General features: G+C 45.0%; 1 protein-coding gene across 1 annotated transcript in view; it reads right to left on the bottom strand.

The window, feature by feature from the left end:
- LOC140463122 (uncharacterized) overlaps positions 1-24,848 on the bottom strand; it is a 220,793-nt gene extending 195,945 nt beyond the window's left edge. Inside the window, exon 1 of the mRNA XM_072556854.1 lies at positions 24,779-24,848. The gene's annotated coding sequence lies outside the window, so the exon portion shown is untranslated. The remainder of the gene's footprint in view (positions 1-24,778) is intronic.
- Between the last annotated feature and the right edge of the window lie 220 nt (positions 24,849-25,068).

The following is a 25,068-nucleotide window of genomic DNA, read 5'->3' as shown; positions in this document are numbered from 1 at the left end:
ACATTAGCCGCCCTCCAATCCTCAGGAACCAACCCCGATTCTATTGAACTCTGGAAAATAATCACCAGCGCATCCACGATTTCCCGAGCCACCTCCTTCAGTACCCTGGGATGCAGGCCATCAGGTCCCGGAGACTTATCAACCTTCAGACCTAACAGTCTCTCCAACACCAAATCCTGGCAAATAGAAATTCCCTTAAGTTCAGGTCCTTCAGCCACTGTTACCTCAGGGAGATTGCTTGTGTCTTCCCCAGTGAACACAGATCTGAAGTACCCATTTAATTCCTCTGCCATTTCTTCGTTCCCAGTAATATATTCCCCTGCTTCTGTCTTCAAGGGCCCAATTTTTGTCCTAACCATTTTTTTGCCTTGGACATACCTAAAAAAGCTTTTACTATCCTCCTTTATATTCTTGGCCAGTTTACCTTCGTACCTCATTTTTTCTCTGCGTATTTCCTTCTTACTAATCCTCTGTTGTTCTTTAAAAGCTTCCCAGTCCTCCGTTTTCCCGCTTATCTTCGCTAAGTTATACTTTTTCTCTTTTAACCTTATATGTTTCTTTACTTCCCTTGTCAGCCACGGCCGCCCATGTCTCCTCCTGGGATCTTTCTTCCTTTTAGGAATGAACTGATCCTGCATCTTCTGCATTATACACAGAAATATCTGCCATTGTTCCTCCACGGTCTTCCCTGTTAAGGTATTAAACCATTGAACTTTGGCCAGTTGCTCCCTCATAGCTCCATATTTCCCTTTATTCAACTGAAATATTGTCACTTCAGATTGTACCCACTCCCTCTCAAATTGCAGATTGAAGCTTATTGTATTATGGTCACTACTTCCCAATGGCTCCTTCACTTCGAGGTCACTGACCAATTCTGGTTCGTTACACAATACCAGATCCAGAATCGCCTTATCCCTGGTCGGCTCCAGCACCAGCTGCACTAAAAATCCATCTCTGAGGCACTCCACAAAGTCTCTTTCTTGAGGCCCGATACCATCCTGATTCTCCCAGTCTACCTGCATGTTAAAATCCCCCATAACAACTGTAGTAACATCTTTGCGACAAGCCAATTTCAGCTCCTGATTCAACTTACCTCCAACATCCAGACTACTGTTTGGGGGCCTGTAGATGACTCCCATGAGGGTCTTTTTACCCTTAGTGTTTCGAAGCTCTATCCACACTGACTCTACATCCCCTGACTCTAGGTCCGCCCGCGCAAGGGACTGAATATCCTCCCTTACCAACAAGGCCACCCCACCCCCTCTGCCCGTCAGTCTATCCTTACGATAACACATGTAGCCTTGAATATTCATTTCCCAGGCCCTGTCCCCATGAAGCCACGTCTCAGTTATCCCCACAATATCGTATCTGCCAATTTCCAAAAGAGCCTCAAGCTCATCCACCTTGTGTCTAATGCTTCGTGCATTCATATATAGAATTTTTAATTTGTTACTGCTCTCACCCTTCCCCTCAACCCTTATTTCACTCAACTTTACAGCATGATGCCTTTTCCAGTTTTCTGCCTCCTTGATACAGTTGTCTTTCTTGACTTCTCTTGTTCTAACTACCCCTTCATCTTCCTTTTTAAACATCCAGCTTGTCCCCTCCCCCCCGCTACTTAGTTTAAATGTAGCGGTGTTGCAGCAGAAAACCTGCCTGCCAGAATGCCGATCCCTGTTCTATTAAGGTGCAAGCCATCTCTCTTGTAGAATTTATGGTTACCATAAAATATACCCCAGTGATCCAAGAACTTGAAACCTTGCTTCCTGCACCAGTTCCCCAACCACACGTTCAAGTCCATTATCTCCCGGTTTCTGGCCACACTAGCCCGAGGAACTGGAAGCAAACTGGAGATAACCACCTTGGACGTCCTGCTTTTTAGCCTTCTTCCTAGTTCTGCGAAGTCTCGCTGTAGTATGTTCCTCCTCTTCTTCCCGACATCATTTGTGCCGACGTGTACCACCACCTCGGGCTCTTCACCCTCGTCCTTGAGGATGTCCTGCACTCTGTCCGCGATGTCTTTCACTCTAGCACCAGGAAAGCAACACACCATCCTTAAATCCCGTCTGCTGCCACAAAAACCCCGGTCAGTTCCTCTCACGATGGAGTCCCCTATTACCACGGCTCTATGTGATGTCCGACTCTTCCGCTCTGCTTCTGCGGCAACTTTTGATTGACAAACATGGCCGCCTTGCGAACTGGTAGTGTCATCAGACTCTACTGTTTCCAAAAGCTTCAACTTGTTCCTGACAGGTACTTCTCCCGGCGTCTCTTGCACCTGTCTCCTCTCTACCTTCCTCATCGTCTGCACTCTTCTGCTCTCTTCTGGCATGATTGGTGTAATAACATCACTGAAGGTCTTGTCCAGAAAGATCTCGTTCTCTCGGATGAGCCTAAGGTCTTCGAGTTCTTTCGTCAGTGCTGCAATATGCTCGGTCAATTGCTGAATGTGCGCACACTTTCCACACATATACGAGCCAGACACACCAGAGTCATTGACTTGCCACATCAAACACGTAGCGCACTGAACCAGCTGAGCAGTCATGTCTTCACCCTCTTCAACTGTGGTGTAATCTCTTTACTCAACCTCTTTATCAAGATTCCTGAGCTGAAGCCTCACTCTTCGATCTAAACTTCCTTAGACCGTCTTCCTATGGCAACTCTGTGGACTCTTAATTAAGGTTAGAGGAGGAGGGAGGGAGGGAGACCCTACTTTGTAGGATCTGGGGTTTAGAACACACCCACTCTAATAACAATCACTTACCTACCCGACCAGCTTTGCGCTCCGTCTGAACTTCCGCCCAGCTCCCGCCGCTCTCTGCTGCGAAAAGACCGTTGGCGTCGAGGTAAGTTCTTTATATAACAATCACTTACCTACCCGACCAGCTTTGCGCTCCGTCTGAACTTCCGCCCAGCTCCCGCCGCTCTCTGCTCCAGTTAAGTTTCTGATCAATGGTAGCCCCAGGATATTGACAGTGGGGGTTTCAATGATGTTAACACCATTGAATGTCAAGAGGAGGTTGTTAGATTGTCTCTTATTGGCAATGGCCATTGGCTGGTATTTGTGTGGCATGAGTGTTGCTTGTTACTTGTCAGCACAATCCTGGATATTGTCCAGATCTTGCTGCAATTGAACATGAACTGTTTTAGTATTTGAGGAGTCATAAATGGCACTGAACATTGTACAATCATCAGTGAACATCCCTACTTCTGATGTTATAATGGCGGGAAGGTCATTGACAAGCAGTTGAAGATGGTTGAGCCTTGTACACTACCCTGAGGAACTCCTGCAGAGATATCCTGGAGCTGAGATGACTGATCTTCAACAACCACAACCATCTTCCTATGTGTCAGGTATGATACCAGCCAGTGGAGAGTTTGCCCCATTATACACTGATTCTAGTTTTGCTAGGGCTCCTAGATATTAGGCTCAGAGCTTGAATGTGGCCTTGATGTGAATGGCTGTTACTCTTACCTCCCCTCTGGAATTCAGCTCTTTTGTCCATGTTTGAACCAAGGCTGCATTGAGGTAAGGAGCTGAGTGTCCTGGCAGAACCCAAATTGGGTGTCCAGGAGCAGGTGCTGTTTGATAGCACTGTTGATGACACCTTCATCACTTTACTGATAGTCGACAGTAGATGATTAGAACCAACTGTTCCTTGACATCACGCGAAGTGAAACAAATTGGCTGAAGACTAGTATCTGTAATGCTGAACTCACTGGAGATGAGTCATCCACTCTGCATTTCTGGCTGAAAACTGCTGCATGTGCTTCTTACTTTCTTTTGGCTAAATGTGAGTTGGATCACATTTTTGGATGGCGTTCTGCTCCAACATCCAGTGAGACTTTTTACCATATTTAGCAAGTTCATCTCATTAATTAATTACCCTACCTCAAATGTCTGATTCTGGTTCCATCTTACTGATCACTGTCCATGGAACAACTTGCCATTCAACAAATATCTGCTAAAAGACCAGCATCCCTTGTGTCTGCACCATCTCTTAAAAAAACCACTGTGTACCTGGAAGTCTGAGGCCACTCTTCTTGTTCAAGGCCAGAGTCTGAAAATGTCAGCGAGGAGGAAGATGGCACTGTGGTTCTCTGACTGAGTCCTGGAGATCCGGGTTGTCAGGGTGATGCAAAGGTGACTGAGGTGTCAGCGGGGGAGCACTTTGGGGCCAGCGACCATAATTCTGTTAGATTTTAAATAGTGATGGAAAAGGATAGACCAGATCTAAAAGTTGAAGTTCTAAATTGGAGAAAGGCCAATTTTGATGGTATTAGTAAGAACTTTCGAAAGCTAATTGGGGGCAGATGTTTGCAGGTAAAGGGACGGCTGGAAAATGGGAAGCTTTCAGAAATGAGATAATGAGAATCCAGAAAAAGTATATTCCTGTCAGGGTGAAAGGGAAGGCTGGTAGGTATAGGGAATGCTGGATGACTAAAGAAATTGAGGGTTTGGTTAAGAAAAAGAAGGAAGCATATGTAAGTTATAGACAGGATAGATCGAGTGAATCCTTAGAAGAGTATAAAGGAAGTAGGAGTATACTTAAGAGGGAAATCAGGAGGGCAAAAAGGGGACATGAGATAGCTTTGACAAATAGAATTAAGGAGAATCCAAAGAGTTTTTACAAATATACTAAGGACAAAAGGGTAACTAGGGAGAGAATAGGGCCCCTCAAAGATCAGCAAGGCGGCCTTTATGTGAAGCCGCAGAAAATGCATCAGTATTTACTGTAGAAAAGGATATGGAAGATATAGACTGTAGGGAAATAGATGGTGACATCTTGAAAAATATCCACATTACAGAGGAGGAAGTGCTGGATGTCTTGAAACGGATAAAGGTGGATAAATCCCCAGGACCTGATCAGGTATACCTAGAACTCTGTGGGAATCTAGAGAAGTGATTGCTGGGACTCTTGCTGAGATATTTGTATCATCGATAGTCACAGGTGAGGTGCCGGAAGACTGGAGGTTGGCAAACATGGGGCCACTATTTAAGAAGGGTGATAAGGACAAGCCAGGGAACTATAGACCAGTGAGCCTGATCTCGGTGGTGGGCAAGTTGTTGGAGGGAATCCTGAGGGACAGGATGTACAAAAAACTTGATTGAGTTTTTTGAAGAAGTAACAAAGAGGATTGATGAGGGCAGAGTGGTAGATGTGATCTATATGGACTTCAGTAAGACATTCAACAAGGTTCCCTATGGGAGACTGATTAGCAAGGTTAGATCTCATGGGATACAGGGAGAACTAGCCATTTCAATACAGAACTGGCTCAAAGGTAGAAGACAGAGGGTGGGTGGTGGAGGATTGTTTTTCAGACTGGAGGCCTGTGACCAGTGGAGTGCCACAAGGATCGGTGCTGGGCCCTCTACTTTTTGTCATTTACATAAATGATTTGGATGAGAGCATAAGAGGTATAGTTAGTAAGTTTGCAGATGACACCAAAATTGGAGGTGCAGTGGACAGCGAAGAGGGTTACCTCAGGTTACAACAGGATCTGGACCAGATGGGCCAATGGGCTGAGAAGTGGCAGATGGAATTTAATTCAGATAAATGCAGGGTGCTGCATTTTGGGAAAGCAAATCTTAGCAGGACTTATACACTTAATGGTAAGGTCCTAGGGAGTGTTGCTGAACAAAGAGACCTTGGAGTGCAGGTTCATAGCTCCTTGAAAGTGGAGTCACAGGTAGATAGGATAGTGAAGAAGGCGTTTGGCATGCTTTCCTTTATTGGTCAGAGTATTGAGTACAGGAGTTGGGAGCTCATGTTGTGGCTGTACAGGACATTGGTTAGGCCACTGTTGGAATATTGCGTGTAATTCTGGTCTCCTTCCTATCGGAAAGATGTTGTGAAACTTGAAAGGGTTCAGAAAACATTTACAAGGACGTTGCCAGGGTTTGAGGATTTGAGCTATAGGGAGAGGCTGAACAGGCTGGGGCTGTTTTCCCTGGAGCGTCGGATGCTGAGGGGTGACCTTGTGGAGGTTTACAAAATTATGAGGGACATAGATAGGATAAATAGACAAAGTCTTTTCCTTGGGGTCGGGGAGTCCAGAACTAGAGGGCATAGGTTTAGGGTGAGAGGGGAAAGATATAAAAGAGACCTAAGGGGCAACTTATTCACACAGAGGGCAGTAGGTGTATGGAATGAGCTGCCAGATGATGTGATGGAGGCTGGTACAAGTGCAACATTTAAGAGGCAATTGGATGGGTATATGAATAGGACGGGTTTGGAGGAATATGGGCTGGGTTCTGGCAGGTGGGACTAGATTGGGTTGGGATATGTGGTCGGCATGGACGGGTTGGACCGAAGGGTCTAATTCCATGCTGTACACCTCTATGACTCTATGACTCTAAGACTCAATAGCACAGGCTTCCTGGACTTTGGCTGATACCACACTGTCCCAGTTCCTGTTCAACTATAGGACCACCCTGCATGCAACAACAGAGATAGTTCCAGTTGACTTGCTGATGGGGAGAAGACTTCACACCAGGTCAACCCTGAAATTCCCAGACCTGTCAGGAAGCGTGACATGGCAGTAGGAACACCAATGCTGGCCACGTGCCTCCATTGTGAGTGAGAGAGACCATTTCCCTCAGGGGACGAAGTTTAGTGCCGGAACCATGGAAAAAGCCCTGTCTGGGTGTGAGGTGAGGGTGATGCAAGGTCAGGTCGCTTGACTTATAAAGTTCAGGTAGATGATATAGTCCTGAACAAACACATGGATCATCTGAATGCTGTTACCTCACAAACAGAGCAGGAGCAAGAGACAGGCTATGGTCCAGTATATGTCGCCCCCTTCAGAGACCGAATCGGAGGAACCAGAGGCGAAAATGTCAAAAGAAAAGCTACAAGAAAAAGACCAGGCTTACATCCCCAGACTGAGGCGGGGAAAGGTGTCAGGGCAGACCGAGAACTGGAAGGGGCATGGGGTGGTCCGAGAGCCGGAAGGTACATAGGGCGGGCTGTCTTAGAGTGGCCGGAAGGTGGGAGGGACGGGGACTTGCTGGGTCTGTATTGTACACTGTTTATGTAACTGGGTTGGCTTTTATGTACAAATGTCATTGTCGCTGACCTTTATATGTGGAACTGGGATTTGGGGTTTGTCCTCTCCCTATAAACTGTTTGAATGGTAGGGTTTGGTGCCTAGCTTTGCTGCTCCTCTCCCTTGTAAAATTGCTGTTGTAAACAGCTGTAAATGTAACTGTTTTTTGTAAACTGTGTTTTGTAATTTGGTTAATAAAATAAAAAAAAAAAAAAAAAAAAAATATAACCAGGAGAGGCAAGTAAGAAAGTTATAATGAAGGGGGAAGTGAAGATCATGTTGCTAGAGAGTAGAGATCAAAGTGCATGACTTTGTCATTGAAACTGAAAAATAACTTGGAAAAATTATTTGGGCATGCGAGTATTTGTAAATGAATGTTCTATGGAAATGACTGAAAATTCAAGTAATTTGAAAGCTGATTATTTCAAATAGTGTTCATTAGCTGATATGTTTGTAATAAATACCAATGATTGTCAAAAAATATATGTATATATATAAAACCAGGAGAGGTATTCTTCACTGTATCTCACACGTGCACACAGATGACATGGGTGCTGGGCAATAAATAAGCACTACCACAGTTAGGCGGTATTGTGGGGGTTTATAAAGCAAAAAGAAAATAAATGAAAAAATATAACCAGGAAATTAGAATCTCCACAGTTGAGGACTGACAAATATATATATATATAAGCAGGAGAAGTGTTCTTCACTGTGTCCTACACCTGCACACACACACAAATGGGTGCTGGGGAATAAATAAGCACTACTGCTGTTTGGTGATAGTGTTAGGGTTTGGAAAGAAAACAAAATATATTACCAGGTGTTCAGAATCTCCTCACATCAGGGAGAAAAATTATATATATTATATGTATAATTATAGACAAGAGATTCAAAAGGAGGTTGAGTGAAGTGATTACTCCACAGTTGAAGAGGGTGAAGACATGACTGCCCAGCTGGTTCAGTGTGCGACGTGCTTGATGTGGGAGGTCAACGACTCTGGTGTGTCTGGCTCGTATAAGTGTGGAAAGTGTGTGCACGTTCAGCTACTGACAGAGCATATTGCAGCACTGATGAAAGAACTCGAGGACCTTAGGCTCATCCAAGAGAACGAGATCTTTCTGGACAAGACCTTCAGCGAGGTTATTACACCGACCATACCAGAAGAGAGCAGAAGAGAGCAGACAATGAGGAAGGCAGAGAGGAGACAGGTGCAAGAGACCCCGGGGGAAGTACCTGTCAGGAACAAGGTGAATCTTTTGGAAACAGTAGAGACAGATGACACTTCCAGTCCGTGAGGCGACCAGATCTGTCAATCAAAAGTTGGCATGGAGACAGAGCGGAAGAGTCGGACACCGCACAGACCCCTGGTAATAGGGGACTCCATAGTGAGAGGAACTGACCGGGGTTTTTGTGGCAGCAGGTGGGACTTAAGGATGGTGTGTTGCCTTCCTGGTGCCAGGGTTAAAGACATCACAGACAGAGTGCAGGAAATCCTCAAGGACGAAGGTGAAGAGCCAGAGGTGGTGGTACATGTCGGCACAAATGATGTCGGGAAGAAGAGGAGAAACATTCTACAGCGGGACTTCGGAGAACTAGGAAGAAGGCTGAAAAGCAGGACGTCCAGGGTGGTTATCTCCAGTTTGCTTCCAGTTCCTCGGACTGGTGAGGCCAGAAACAGGGAGATAATGGACTTGAACATGTGGCTGGGGAACCGGTGCAGGAAGAAAGGATTTAATTTCTTGAATCACTGGGGTATGTTTTGTGGTAAGCATAAATTATACAAGAGAGACGGTTTGCACCTTAATAGATTAGGGACCAGCATTCTGACAGGCAGGTTTGCTACAGCAACACAGCTATGTTTAAACTAAGTAGCGGGGGGGGTGGGGACAAACTGGATGTTTACGAAGGAAGTTGGAGGGAAAGTGAGAACAAGGGAAGTCAAGAAAGACAATGGTATCAATGAGGCAGAAAACTCAGACAGGGATCATGCTGTAAGGTTGAGTGAAATAGGAGTTGATGGGAAGGGAGAGGGCAGTAACAAATTAAAAATACTATACATGAATGCACGAAGCATTAGAAATAAGATGGAGGAGCTTGAGGCTCTTTTGGAAATTGGCAGATACGATATTGTGAGGATAACTGAGACGTGGCTTCAAGTGGACAGGGCCTGGGAAATGAATATTCAAGGCTACACGTGCTATCGTAAGGACAGACTGACGGGCAGAGGGGGTGGGGTGGCCATGTTGGTAAGGGATGATATTCAGTCCCTTGCATGGGGGAACCTAGAATCAGGGGATGTAGAGTCAGTGTGGATAGGCCTGAGAAATACTAAGGGTAAAAAGACCCTCTTGGGAGTTATCTACAGGCCCCCAAACAGTAGTGTGGATGTCGGATGTAAGTTGAATCAGGAGCTGAAATTGGCCTGTCACAAAGATGTTACTACAGTTGTTATGGGGGATTTCAACATGCAGGTAGACTGGGAGAATCAGGATGGTATTGAACCTCAAGAAAGAGACTTTGTGGAGTGCCTCCGAGATGGATTCTTAGAACAGCTGGCGCTGGTGCCTACCAGGGAGAATGCAATTCTGGATCTGGTATTGTGCAACGAGCTAGAATTGGTCAGGAACCTCGAAGTGAAGGAGCCATTGGGAAGTAGTGACCATAATACAATAAGCTTCAATCTGCAATTTGAGAGGGAGAGGGTACAATCGGAAGTGACAATATTTCTGTTGAATAAAAGGAACTATGGAGCTATGAGGGAGGATTAGATTACTTACAGTGTGTGGAAACAGGCCCTTCGGCCCAACAAGTCCACACCGCCCCGCCGAAGCGTAACCCACCCATACCCCTACATCTACATTTACCCCTTACCTAACACTATGGGCAATTTAGCATGGCCAATTCACCTGGCCTGCACATCTTTGGACTGTGGGAGGAAACCGGAGCACTCGGAGGAAACCCACGCAGACACGGGGAGAAAGTGCAAACTCCACACAGTCAGTCGCCTGAGGCGGGAATTGAACCCGGGTCTCAGGCGCTGTGAGGCAGCAGTGCTAACCACTGTGCCACCGTGCCGCCCACAATTCAATGGTGCCAAAATTCAATGGTGCAATACCTTAGCAGGGATGACAGTGGAGGAACAATGGCAGATATTTCAGGGTATAATGCAGAAGATGCAGGATCAGTTCATTCCAAAAAGGAAGAAAGATCCTATGAGGAGGCATGGGTGGCCGTGGCTGACGAGGGAAGTTAAGAAACATATAAAGTTAAAAGAGAAAGTATAACATAGCAAAGATAAGTGGGAAAACAGAGGACTGGGAAGCTTTTCAAGAACAACAGAGGATTACTAAGAAGGAAATACGCAGAGAAAAAATGAGGTACGAAGGTAAACTGGCCAAAAATATAAAGGAGGATAGTAAAAGCTTTTTTAGGTATGTGAAAGGCAAAAAAATGGTTAAGACTAAAATTGGGCCCTTGAAGACAGAAACAGTGAGGACTGCAGATGCTGGAGATCAGAGCTGAAAATGTGTTGCTGGAAAAGCACAGCAGGTCAGGCAGCATCCAAGGAACAGGAGAATCGACGTTTTGGGCATGAGCCCTTCTTCAGGAATGAGGAAAGTGTGTCCAGCAGGCTAAGATAAAAGGTAGGGCGGAGGGACTTGGGGGAGGGGTTTTGGAAATGTGATAGGTGGAAGGAGGTCAAGGTGAGGGTGATAGGCCGGAGTGGGGGTGGGGGCAGAGAGGTCAGGAAGAAGACAGAAGACAGAAGACACCCTTGAAGACAGAAACAGGGAAATATATTACAGGGAACAAAGAAATAGCTGAAGAATTGAATTGGTACTTCAGATCTGTGTTCACTGGGGAAGACACAAGCAATCTCCCTGAGGTAACAGCGGCTGAAGGACCTGAACTGAAGGGAATTTATATTTGCCAGGAATTGGTGTTGGAGAGACTGTTAGGTTGGAAGGTTTATAAGTCCCTGGAGCCTGATGGTCTACATCCCAGGGTACCGAAGGAGGTGGCTCGAGAAATCGTGGATGCGTTGGTGATTATTTTCCAGAGTTCGATAGATTCTGCGGATTGGAGGGTGGCTACTGTTGTACCACTTTTTAAGAAAGGTGGGAGAGAGAAAGCAGGAAATTATAGACCAGTTAGTTTGACCTCAGTGGTGGGAAAGATGCTGGAGTCTATTATAAAGAATGAAATTACGACAAATCTGGATAGTAGTAACAGGATAGGTCAGAGTCAGCATGGATTTATGAAGGGGAAATCATGCTTGACTAATCTTCTGGAATTTTTTGAGGATGTAACTCTGAAGCTGGACGAGGGAGATCCAGTAGATGTAGTGTACCTGGACTTTCAGAAAGCTTTGGATTAAGTCCCACATAGGAGGTTAGTGAGCAAAATTAGGGTGCATGGTATTGGGAGCAATGTACTAACTTGGATTGAAAGTTGGTTGGCTGACAGGAAACAAAGAGTAGTGATAAACGGCTCCATTTCGGAATGGCAGGCAGTGACCAGTGGGGTACCGCAGGGATCAGTACTGGGACCGCAGCTTTTTACAATATATGTTTGATATAGAAGATGGTATTAGTAATAACATTAGCAAATTTGCTGATGATACTAAGCTGGGTGGCAGGGTGAAATGTGAGGAGGATGTTAGGAGATTACAAGGTGACCTGGACAGGTTAGGTGAGTGGTCAGATGCATGGCAGCTGCAGTTTAATGTGGATAAATGTCTGGTTATCCACTTTGGTGGCAAGAACAGGAAGGCAGATTACTACCTAAATGGAATCAATTTAGGTAAAGGGGCAGTACAGAGAGATCTGGGTGTTCTTGTACACCAGTCAATGAAGGTAAGCATGCAGGTACAGCAGGTCGTGAAGAAGGCTAATAGCATGCTGGCCTTCATAACAGAGGGGTTGAGTATAGAAGCAAAAAGGTTCTTCTGCAGCTGTACAGGGCCCTGGTGAGACCACACCTGGAGTACTGTGTGCAGTTCTGGTCTCCAAATTTGAGGAAAAACATTCTGGCTATTGAGGGAGTGCAGCATAGGTTCATGAGGTCAATTCCTGGAATGGCGGGACTACCTTACACTGAAAGACTGGAGTGACTGGGCTTGTATACCCTTGAGTTTAGAAGACTGAGAGGGGATCCGATTGAGACATATAAGATTATTAAAGGATTGGACACATGTTTCCGCTGATGGGTGAGTCCCAAACCAGAGGACACAGCTTAAAAATACGGGGTAGATCATTTAGGACAGAGATGAGGAGAAACTTCTTCACCCAGAGAGTGGTGGCTGTGTGGAATGCTCTGCCCCAGAGGGCAGTGGAGGCCCAGTCTCTGGATTCATTTAAGAAAGAATTGGATAGAGCTCTCATGGATAGTGGAATCAAGGGTTATGGAGATAAGGCAGGAACAGGATACTGTTTAAGGATGATCAGCCATGATCATATTGAATGGTGGTGCAGGCTCGAAGGGCAGAATGGCCTACTCCTGCACCTATTGTCTATTGTCTATTCAAAATCTCCTCACTTCAGGGAGGACAATATCCCTGGGCTCACCCCCAACCCCCACCCTCCCCACCCTTACCAGTTTAAATCCTCCCGAGCAGCTCTGCAATTCTCCCTGCCAGTATATTAGTCCTCTTTCAATTTAGGTACAACCCCTCCTTCTAATACAGGTCACTTCTATCTCAGAACAGATTCCAATGATCCAAAAATGTGAACCATCCTCTCCTGCATCAGCTCCTCAGCCATGCATTCATCTGCTCGATCCTCCTATTCCTACTCTCACTAGTTCGTAGCACCAGGAGTAATCCAGATATTACTACCCTCGAGGACATCCTATTTAAATTCATGCTTAACTTTCTATATTCTCCCTTCAGAATCTCATCCTTTTCCCTTCCTATGTCATTGGTTCCAATGTGTACAATGACCTCCTGCTGGCCCCTCTCCCCCTTGAGAACAGTCTGCACCCTTTCTGAGACATCCTTGATCCTGGCACCAAGGAGGCAACACACCATTCTGATTTTTCGCTGCTGGCCGCAGAAACGTTTATCTGTGCCTCTGACTAGAGAGTCCCCCTATCATAATCGATCACTTGGAACCTGACGTACCCCTCATTGCAAAAGAGCCAGTCTCGATACCAGAAACATGGCTGTTCATGCTACATTCCCCTGAGAGTCCATCACCTTCTATATTTTCCAAAACAGCATACATGTTTGAAATGGGGATAGCCACAGGGGACTCCTATACTGCCTGCCTATCTCTCCTATCTTTCCTGGGGTTAACTCATTTATGTGACTGTATCTGTGGCTTTTCTCTCTTCTTATAACTGCCATCCATCACACTTCCAGCACTTGTGAATTCCTCACTGCCTCTATCTGTTACTCCAACCAATCTATGCGATCCAGTTGGATTCACAAATAAAGACACTTCCTGCAGGCATAATCCTCAGTAACATGCAAACTCTCCCTAAACTCCCACATATGACAGGAAGAGCATATCACTCTAGTAAAGGCCATTTTTGCTCCTTCACAATCTACAAATCCAGAAAATAGCACCATTTTATTGCTCTAAATAACACTGCTCCAGGTGAATTTACTTGTTATGGATTATGCTTTTAAAATTTAATCAAGAGACAGATTTCAATAAAACACATAATCAAGAAAGAACCCATTCTCCTCACTACTGTAGACTTACAGCGAGGTTACATGTTAAAAACTATGCATTTATCTGTTCCTGTGCTGTGAGCTCTCCCACACAGGTTCCTCCAAGATCAGTTGTGAATTTCGCTGTTTGTTACGTTTTCCTAGATGCCCTCTGATGTCCAGAGATGCATGAATTCAAACGGCAAAGGCAGATTCACTGCTGAGTTAGTTAGCAGGGTAGGTTTCTTTCTCTCTCTCTCACAGAGACCATGCAGTCTGTCTGTCTGTTTGTCTGTCTTTCTCCCTTGTAATAGTACTGTGCTTTTTACTCCTTTTTCCACAAAGCTTCCAAACAATGCAACAGCTTATAAAACAGTTTCTGGAATTCGAGGAAATCACCTCCAACACCTGAAATACCTCAAAAAAGGAACAGATCTTACAGCCACAATTTTTCCATCCTCCATCTTGGATTACCCGAGAACTCTGTGGGAAGCTAGGGAAGTGATTACTGGGCCCCTTGCTAGATATTTGTATCAATGATAGTTACAGGTGAGGTGCCAGAAGACTGGAGGTTGGCTAACGTAATGCCACTATGTAAGAAATAGGTAAGGAAAAAACAGGGAACTATAGAATGATGAACCTGACATCAGTGGTGGGCAAGTTGTTGGAGGGAATCCTGAGGGACAGGATGTACATGTATTTGGAAAGGCAAGGACTGATTAGGGATAGTCAGCATGACTTTGTGAATGGGAAATCATGTCTCAACAACTTGATTGAGTTTTTTGAAGAAGTAACAAAGAGGATTGATGAGGGCAGAGCGGTGGATGTGATCTATAAGACCTTCAGTAAGGCATTTGACAAGGTTCCCCATGGGAGACTGGTTAGCAAGGTTAAATCTCACGGAATAAAGGGAGAACTAGCCATTTGGATACAGAACTGGTTCAAAGGTAGACGACAGCGGGTGGTGGTGGAGGGTTGCTTTATAGATTGGAAGCCTGTGACCAGTTGAGTGCCACAAGAATCAGTGCTGGACCCACTGCTTTTTGTCATCTATATAAATGATTTGGACATGAGCTTAAGAGGTATAGTTAGTAAGTTTGCAGATGACACCAACATTGGAGGTGTAGTGGACAGCGAAGAAGGTTACCTCAGAGTACAATGGGGTCTTGATCAGATGGGCCAATGTGCTGAGGAGTGGCAGGTGGAGTTTAATTTAGATAAATGCGAGGTGCTGCATTTTGGAAAAGCAAATCAGAGCAGGACTTATACACTTAATGGTAAGGTTCATAGCTCCTTGAAAGTGGAGTCACAGGTAGATAGGATAGTGAAGAAGGCGTTTGGTATGCTTAGTGGGCGGTACGGTGGCACAGTGGTTAGCATTGCTGCCTCACAGTGCCAGAGACCTGGGTTCAGTTCCCGCCTCAGGCGACTGACTGTGTGGAGTTTGCACATTCTCCCCGTGTCTGCGTGGGTTTCCTCCTGGTGCTCCGGTTTCCTCCCACACTCCAAAGATGTGCAGGTCAGGTGAATTGGCCATGCTAAAATTGCCTGTAGTGTTAGGTAAGGGGTAGATGTAGGGGTATGGGTGGGTTGCACTTTGGCGGGCGGTGTGGACTTGTTGGGCCGAAGGGCCTGTTTCCACACTGTAAATAATCTAATCTTTGCTTTATCAGTCAAAATATTGAGTATAGGAGTTGGGATGTCATGTTGCAGCTGTACAGGACATTGGTTAGGTCAATGTTGGAATATTGTTTGTAATTCTGGTCTCCTTCCTATCGGAAGGGTGTTGTGAAACTTGAAAGGGTTCAGAAAAGATTTACAAGATTGTTGCCAGGGTTGGAAGGTTTGAGCAATAGGGAGAGGCTGAATAGGCTGGGGCTGTTTTCCCTGGAGCATCGGAGACTGAGGGGTGACCTTATGGAGGTTTACAAAATCATGAGAGGCATGGATAGGGGTCGGGGAGTCCAGAACTCGAGGGCATAGGTTTAAGGTGATTGGGGAAAAAAGGGGGACCTAAGGGGAAACATTTTCACTCAGAGGTGGTACATGTATGGAATGAGCTGCCAGAGGAAGTGTTGGAGGCTTGTACAATTACAGTATTTTAAAAGACATCTGGATGGATATATAAGTACGAAGGGTTTAGAGGGATATGGGCCAAGTACTGGCAAATGGGACTAGATTAAGATAGGATATCTGGTCGGCTTGGACGAGTTGGGCCAAAGGGTCTGTCTCCATGCTGTACATCTCCATGACTCTATGACTCTGTGACTGACTTCGAGCTGGCTGATATGAAATATAATCAGTGTTGTTCACCACATCCGACATCTGCACACACACATGTGATATGGGTGCGGGGGAATAAATAAGCACTACACTGTTTGGCAGTAGTGTGGGGGAAAGCAAGAGGAAAAAGGGGGAAAAAACCCAGATTAGGTTGCCCTGTGTGGATTCTGCCTTCATGTGTGGACTCTGCCATTATGTATGGACTCTGTTTTTGCATTTGGATTGTGTCTTTGTACATGTACCTTGCCTCTGTGTCGATATGTAGAGCTGACCCAACAGATAGCTTGGCCTGTGTGTCGGCCGACTGATAGCTTGCCTATGTGTAGGCCAACCAATAGCTTGGCCTGTGTGTAGTCCAACTGACAGCTTGGCCTGTGTGTAGGCCGACTAATAGCTTGGCCTGTGTGTAGGCCGACCGATAGCTTGGTCTGTGTGTTGGCTGACCGATAGTTTGGCCCATGTGTAGTCCAACTGACAGCTTGGCCTGTGTGTAGGCCAACCAATAGCTTGGCCCGTGTGTAGGCTAACTGACAGCTTAGCCTGTGTGTAGGCCGACCAATAGCTTGGCCTGTGTGTAGGCCGACTGACAGCTTAGCCTGTGCGTAGGCCGACTGATAACTTGGCGTGTGTGTAGGCCGACTGATAGCTTGGTCTGTGTGCACTCCGACTGATAGCTTGGCCTGTGTGTAGGCCGATTGATAGCTTGGCCTGTGTGTAGGCCGATTGATAGCTTGGTCTGTGTGTACTCCGACTGACAGCTTGGCCTGTGTGTAGGCCGACTGATAGCTTGGCCCGTGTGTACTCTGACCAACAGTTTGGCCTGTGTGTAGGCCGACTGTTAGCTTGGTCTGTGTGTACTCCGACCAATAGCTTGGCCTGTGTGTAGGCCGACTGACAGCTTGGCCTGTTTGTAGGCCAACTGACAGCTTGCCCTGTGTGTAGGCTGACTGATAGCTTGGTCTGTGTGTACTCCGACTGACAGCTTGGCCTGTGTGTACTCCGACCAATAGCTTGGCCTGTGTGTAGGCCAACTGATAGCTTGAAGAATGTGTGTTTGTCTGTAAAATGTTGTACTACTGATTGATATGAGATGTGTTTCTACACAACGTTTATGTCAATGCCTCTGTTCTTCAGCAATTTGTCTGATGTATAGTGACTTTGCCATGTATCATGGCTGTGACACTATCTTTATGTGGACTAGAACTTACTGTTTAAAATGTGATGTGCTTTTGCACAGTGTTCTCCATAGTTTGTCATGTCATATTTAGCAGCATCTTATGTAGACTTCAATTTACTGTTTGAACTGAGACATTTCTCTGTAGTATGCTCTTTGTAAAAAAAAGATATAACCTGGCAATGAGAATATTCTCAAATCAGGTGACTGACTCTGAAGTGGCTGGCCACAGCCAGTGCACTGTGCACAAATAAAGGGTGACTTGGTGACAAGGTACTGATCTCTCTGCAGTTATTTCACTAGGACTCCTAAGTCTCTTTGTGCTTCTCATTTCCAAAGTCTTTCCCCATTTAGAAAATAATCTATGCCTCTAGTCTTCCAACACTTTCCCACATCGCATTCTATCTGCCACTTTTTTGCCCACTCTCTCAGCGCATCAAAATCTTTCTGCAGCCTGACAGCTTTCTCAACACTGCCAGTTGTAATGACTGTAACTAGGTCAGCCAGGTGGACTTCATAGAATATGGGTTCCCTGACTCAGGCTAATAATCTGTTCCAGTTGAGAGTGTGGTGCTGGAAAAGCACAGCAGGTCAGGCAGCATCCAAGGAGCAGGAGAATCGACATTTCAGGCATAAGCCCTTCATCAAGAATGCTGTCAATTTTCCTGCTCCTCGGATGCTGCCTGACCTGCTGTGCTTTTCCAGCACCACACTCTCGACTCTGATCTTTAGCATCTGCAGTCCTCACTTTTTCCTAGTTGTTAATCTGTTCCAATTAGGGACAGATAAAAAAAGGAGTGTCAGATGTTCTGACAGTCTGAGAACTGGCTCTGAGGGAGCTGGATCAATGTCTAAGACTTTCCCCGTATAAATAAAGGATGACTTGGTGACAGGATACCAGCCTCTGTGGAGTTATTTCAGTGGCAACAAGAGAAAAGCATGCTCTTGAAGAAATTTGTTTGCAACAGTCATCTTTTGAGTTGGGGTAAACATTTCTGGCAACATGCCAATATTTGGGAAGCTTGACTCATTTGATCTTGCCATCGAAGACCGGTCCCAGTATGTGGAAAGGATGAGTTATGTTTTCCAGGCAAATGACATTGGGGGTGATGAAAAGCAACAAGTATTTCTCCTGACAGTTTGTTGACCCACAGCTTTGTTTGGTTTTTTGGATGCCAGACTTTCCCTGACGCACCAGATAGTAAAACCTTTCTAAAGTTGACAGATATAATTAAGGAATCCTGAGTCATTATTGTTTTTACTTAGTAATTTGAGAACTACAGGAATCCATATTGGGATTTTTGACTAGGTTAAGAAGACTGGCAGAGGCACATGAGTTTGGTTTCACCCTTAATGAGATACTGAGAGTCCAGTTGGTTTATGGGATTAATGTTGTAGCCATGCAAAAGTGCTTACTAACAAGGTCCAACTGGGCTTCAAACAGGCACTACAACTGTCTTTATCATTGAAACATGCAGCAAATGAAGCATATGTGCAGCAGGGCATTCTGGTGGAAGTGGACACCCTTGCCAGTCTGACTGAACTTGGGGAACACCACTTAAGTGAAAGCAATCGCATAACCTCACTCAGATCATAACCTGAGCAGTGGGACCCCAGGTCAGCCCATGGCAAAATCCCAAAACAAAGCCAAGCCTCAGCAAAGTGGCTAAACGATCCTTCAGGATCCAGGCTGGCTGGCTAGAGACTGCAAAGAAGTCCACTAGGCCGAGAGTGAGTAAGAGAACTCGTGGGCCAGTATTCAGGAGAGTGCACACCCTGGAAAGTCTACCTGCATCTGATTTGGAACAGTTAAATTGCTTAGCAACATCCAAATCATAACTAATCAAAATAAACATCGTTTGAAATGGTCACCCAGTTCTAATGGAGGTTGAATGGTTAGATGGATTAGCCATGGGACATGCAGGGTTGGAGGGATGGGATAGGTCTGAGCGGGATGCTCTTCAGAGGATCAGTTGGACTTGATGGGCCAAATGAGCTGCTTTTACACTGTATGATTTTATACTGGGAAATGTTTAAAAAGTAAGGGTACAACTTTGGTGCTGGTCTCTTACAAGAAGCATCTTTACCACTGACTGTAGTAAAAGGCTCAGGCCCAAGCTTGATGGGGTGAAATTGTTTGAAAAAAAATCACCAAGACTGATTGAGTATTTTTCAGTTAGAAAATGGCTGACTGAATGAAGTCCTAATTAAATAGCCGAACATTTGTCAGTAAGGTCTAGGAACTATCAAAGGAGACAAGGCCACCTTACATGTTGACCAGGACATAACTCCATGGTTCTGTAAGGCTCACCCAGTGGTATTTGCCTTACAGGCAAAAATAGAGGCAGAAATCAGAAGACTGAAAAACAAAGGAATCATCGAACCAGTCCAGATTTCAAAGGCTGTGAAGTCCGACAGGCTGGTTCACCATTGTGGAGGTTTTAAAGCTGGATATACACATAATAGGTTTATACACTGGACATGAACCATGAATACTTACATTTACATTTACGGTTAGATGAGGATTCCCATACACAAGCTACAATTCACACTCATAAGGGTTTGTACCAATACGTGAGACTACCATTTGAGGTATTATCAGCTAGGAGAATTTTTCAGTAGACAAAAGAGGACATTTTACAAGGTATGCCCCAGGTGGCTACTTGACTAAATGATGTGCTAATAACAGGGAAGATCAATACAGAGCACTTAGAGAACTTGGACATAGTCCTTAGAGGTTACTCCCAGGCAGGTGTATGCTTCAGAAGGGAACAATCTGTATTCCAGGCATTCCAAGTGACCTATTTGGGCTAAAGAGTTGACAAGACCGGGTTACACCTATTGGAAGATTAAGTGAGGGCAATCAAAGGTGCCCAGCTCCCATGTCTGTACCAGAGCTTAGGTCTTTTCTTTAGCTGGTGAATTATTGCAGAAAGTTCGTACATAACCTGGCTTCCATCCTGGCTTCCATTCCTAAAACATCACGTAGCCAAGCCATAGCTTTCAGGGAATTGAAGAGACAGCTATCACCCTATGATTCCAAGCGAGATCTGGTATTGACATACGATGCCTCATGAATGGCACTAAGGTAGTATTAGCTCCTAAGTGGTCCAATGTAAAGGAATGTCCAATAATGCAGATCATAAATATGCCCAAGTAGAGAAGGAAGTTTTGATGGTCAAAGTTGGAGTCAGGAAGTTCCACCAATAGCTTTATGGATGCCAATTTGTAACAATAACAGACTACAAGCCCCTGCTGGGTCTACTTAACAAAGGCAAGGCAGTACCGCCCACAGTTTCAGGCTGAATTCAGTAATGGTCTGTAATACTAAGTGCGTATAATTACAAGTTGAGACATCATCTGAGAAGTCAAGTCGCAAATGCAGGTGCATTGAGCTGTCTCCAACTGGCAAATACACCACTGGTAGTACCGCTGCTGGAAGAATGATTTTAAGTTTGCTGGACACACTTCCCAGTCACAGCTGACATTACACGTTGGACACAGAAAAATCTGGTCCCGGCAAAACTGAAACAACTGGTGGTAATAGGGAAACCCAAAGGGCCATCACAACCAGAACTAAAACCTTTTTGGACCCAATGAGACCAGATCACAGTTGAGAATGGCCTATTATTATGGGGAGCAAGAGTAATTGTCCCAAGTAAAGGTCGCAGCCAGATACTGGCTAAGCTCCACCAGTGTCATCCAGAGGACTTCAAAATGACAATGTTAGTGAGAGGTTAGGTCTGGTGGCCAGAATTGGATGCAGACATAACCACATTGTTGGGGCAGTGCTCAGAGTGCCAACAAGGACAAAAATTTACTGCCAGCAGCTACCCTACATTCGTGGGAATGGCCAGATAAACCTGGACTCAGTTACACATGGGCTATGCAGGTCATTTCCTGGGCCTAATGGTCTTAGTCATTGAGGATGCCCACTCAAAGTTGGATGTGTATAAAGTTCAATTGCCAAACTTAGGGATATCGACATAAAAAACTGCTTGCATCCTTTGCAATACACAAACTCCTGGAAGTGTTGGTCACAGACAATGGGCTTTCTCCAAGTGAGACAAACAGTATACTACAGGGAGCAAGGTTTGGTGCAGGAATCACGGAAATAGCCCTGCATGTGTGAGAGCTTGGTCTACATGAGGTCAGGTCGAGTGACATATAAAGTTTGGGTAAGAGCGATGGTCCTGAACAAACACATGGACTATATGAAAGCTGCAAACTCACAAATGGTGTAGGAACAAAACATACCTTGCTCTTGGAAGAGTCAGAAAGGCTGTTGAAACGTGTCGGTTCTCCCTCTCTGTCAAGTGATTTCAGAATCTGAGATGGACATGGTGGATATCACCTCATTGACTGTTTCACCACCAGAAGAAGAGAATGAATTTCCTTAGACATGTTCCAGGTACAACAGGCAAGTTACTGTGTGTTACACGCTGCCCTTTTCCAGGATACAATCAGAGGAACCTGACCCAGTGCTAAAACACCCCAGGAGAAACTGCAAGAGAAAGAGCCAGCCGATGTCCTTGTACTCAAAGGAGGAGGGATACAGTTATTGTAATGAGGTCAGCCAGGTGGCCCTCATAGAATATGAATTCCCTGATTGGGGCTGTTATTCTGGCCCAATAAGGGAGTCCTGGCTGACAGATGAAAAGAGGATTGTCAGAGACTCTGGTACTCTGAGAGGTGGTCCTGAGGGAGCTGGATCAGTGTTAAGGACTTTCCATGTGGAAATGAGGGTGACTTGGTGATAGGATACTGGTCTCTGTGAAGTTATTTCACCTATCTTTGTGTTGGTAGATAGAATTGACCCCTTAATTTGGAGAAGAGAGGGATATTACCTCAGTGACAACAGGTGACAGACCTGCAATATTACCATATTTTGTGTCTACATGCTGACTATTACTTTCTCGTTTTGCACATTTTTCTGTTTATGGTACCATAAATGGAACATGAGTTAGGTAGAGAGTAAACTTGAATGGGGAATACTTTTTGTAAATCGTACTCTTCCTCATTGAGTGTCATTCTCCCTCTCCATACCTCTTTGATTTTCTCTGCCTCACTCTGTACCTCTCTCTGTCTCATTCTGTACCTCTCACTCTCTCTTAGTCTATATCTCTTTTTGATTTGGAGATGCCGGTGTTGGATTGGGGTGTACAAAGTTAAAAATCACACACCACCAGGTTATAGTCCAACAGGTTTAATTGGAACCACACTAGCCTTTGGAGCGACGCTCCTTCATCAGGTGTCATCAGCAGCACTCCGAAAACTAGTGTGGTTCCAATTAAACCTGTTGGACTATAACCTGGTGTTGTGTGATTTTTAACTTTATATCTCTTTCTGTGACTGTCTCACTTTGTACCTCTCTCTCTCTTACTGTCTTGCTATGTATCTCTTTCTGTAACTACCTTGCTGTGTGTCTCACTGTCTCACTCTGACTCTCTGTCTCACTGTCTCACTCTATACCTCTCCCTCGCGCTCTCATTCTGCATTTTTTTCTGTCACTATCCCGCTCTGTGCCTCTCACTAACTCACTCTTTATCTCTCACTGTCATGTTCTGTATCTCTCTAACCATCTCTTTCACTCTCTCACTGTCATGCTCTGTACCTCTCTTGCTCAGTATTTTTCTCTGTTACTGTCTCATTCGGTATCTCTCTGGTACTATCTCACTCTCTACCTGTCTCTCTGTCTTGCTCTGTCTCTCTCTGTCTCAATAAGACCATAAGAAATAGGAATAGGCCATTCAGCCCCTTGAGCCTGCTCCAACATTCATTGGATCGTGGTTGAGCGCTGGTGAGTAGAGTCACTGTTTACCGTCATTCATAAGACAATTCCCCCCAAACGAGACATCATCCTAGTGAACCTTCTCTGATCTGTCTCCAATGAAATGATAGTTTTCCTTAAATAAAGGAACCAAAACTACTCATACTACTCCCGATGTGTGGTCTCACCACTATTTTGTACAGCAGCAGTAAGAATTCCCAACACACATTCCAACCCCCTTGAAATAAAGGCCAACATTCCATTATCCTTTTTGATTACCTGCTGTGCACGTTTTCAGTGTTTTATGCATGAGTACCCCAAGTCCTTTTATGTTGCAGCTGTCAACACCTTTTCTCTATTTAAGTAATACCCTGTTCTTTTGTTCTCTCTTGCAAAATGAACAACTTCACATTTTCCCACATTATACATTATTTGCCAACATTTTTCTCACTTAACCTATCAATATCTCTCTGCAAACTGTCTGTATCCCTCTCACAGCCTGCCTTTCCACCTATTTTTGTTTTGTCTGCAAACTCGGCTCCAGTAAATTAGCTTCCTTTCTCCAAGTCATTAATATATATTGTAAGTAGTTGCGGTCCCGGCACTGATCCTTATGAAACTCCACAGGTTACAGGTCGCCAATGTGAAAAATAACCCCCCTCCTGACTCACTGTTTCCTGCCCATTAGCCAATTCTCTATCCACGCAGATACTAAACCGCCAACACGATGGGCTCTTATCTTTCAACTTAACCTTTTGTGAGGTACCTTGTTGAATGCCTCCTGAAATTCCAAATGCAACACGTCTACCAGTTCTCCTTTATCAATTCTGATTGAGACTTCTCCAAAAAATCTCAAATAAATTAATCAGGCACAATTTAGCTTGCACAAAGCCATACTGAATATGCTTGATTAGATTATGATTTTCCAAATGTGCTGCTATTACTTCCTTATTAACTGATTCTAACAATTTCCAACAATAGATGTTAGGTTCACTCTGTACCTCTCTCTGTCTATACCTCTATCTGTTTATGCCTCTTTGCCAGTGCCTCTCTCTATCTATGTCTTTCTCTACTGATCTCTCATTCTGTGCCAGTGTCTCATTTTGTACCTTTTTCTGTCTGTACCTCTCTCTTTCTATGCCTCCATCTGTACCAGTGTCTTGTTCTGCACAGCTCTGTCATTTTTCTTGCTTCCTTTCACTGGTTCTCTCTTCCCATTCACCCTTTCTCTGCTTCCCTTCCTCTGCCTCCCACGTTAATATGTTTGTCCCTCTCCCACACTCTGACTCTCTCTGACATTGCTTCTTCCTCTATCCTTCTCTTTACCTCCCTATCTCTGTCTACCTCCCTCCCTCCCTCCCTTAGACTGATATGGTCTCTCTCCCTCACTTTGCCTTTATCTTCCCAATCTCATCATTCTCTCTGCCTACCATTCCTCTGCGTTCTCCCTCTCTCTCTCTTTCCTGCTCACACTCTCTCATTTGTCCCCCACCTTCCGAACCACATCAATTCCTCACTGGAAATTTGAAAAAAATGTTTTATAATAGAGATTTGATACAGAGCGTGTAATATTGAGAGAAAATGTTTCACCAACAAAGTAGGAGGATAACTGTTGCGATTTCTGCAGTAATGTTATTTGGTGAATTCTCCTGCCCTTCAGAGTCTACCCCCACCAACAGACCCGGTTGCAATCTCCACAGCCTGAAAGAATCAGGACTACATTCTACCTTTCAGCCTCTTACACAAGAAATAGCAAAGGCCAAGATCAGAACATGGTAAAAGAAGCTGAAGGATAGCAGCAGTTTTAGCTGAGACTGGAGAAAGACCCACATACAATGCCTCTAACCTGCTGATGCTGGGTGTTGCTTTGCTGCTGAGGGGAGCGGATGCTTCACGGTTAATCTGGAGCACAGCCACTTCCTACTCACTCTTCACATTGATGAAGGTTGTCGTCTATTCATATGTCCGCAGCACTGCTGCCCACACAAGTGTGGGAAGTGTTTTCAGAGCTAAGCCGAGCAGACTGGAGTCTTGGAGCACTGAGTGTTTTCCAGCAGGGGTTGTGTGGGTGTACATAATGACAGGCCTGGCTTCAAACCACACAGCAAGGGCTGAGGGAATCATCACCACATTCTG

Source organism: Chiloscyllium punctatum, chromosome 37 (assembly GCF_047496795.1).
Source record: "Chiloscyllium punctatum isolate Juve2018m chromosome 37, sChiPun1.3, whole genome shotgun sequence".
In the NCBI taxonomy this organism is placed as follows: Eukaryota; Metazoa; Chordata; class Chondrichthyes; order Orectolobiformes; family Hemiscylliidae; genus Chiloscyllium; species Chiloscyllium punctatum.
Note: the sequence above shows the minus strand (reverse complement) of the source record. Positions and strands in the feature narration are given on the sequence as shown.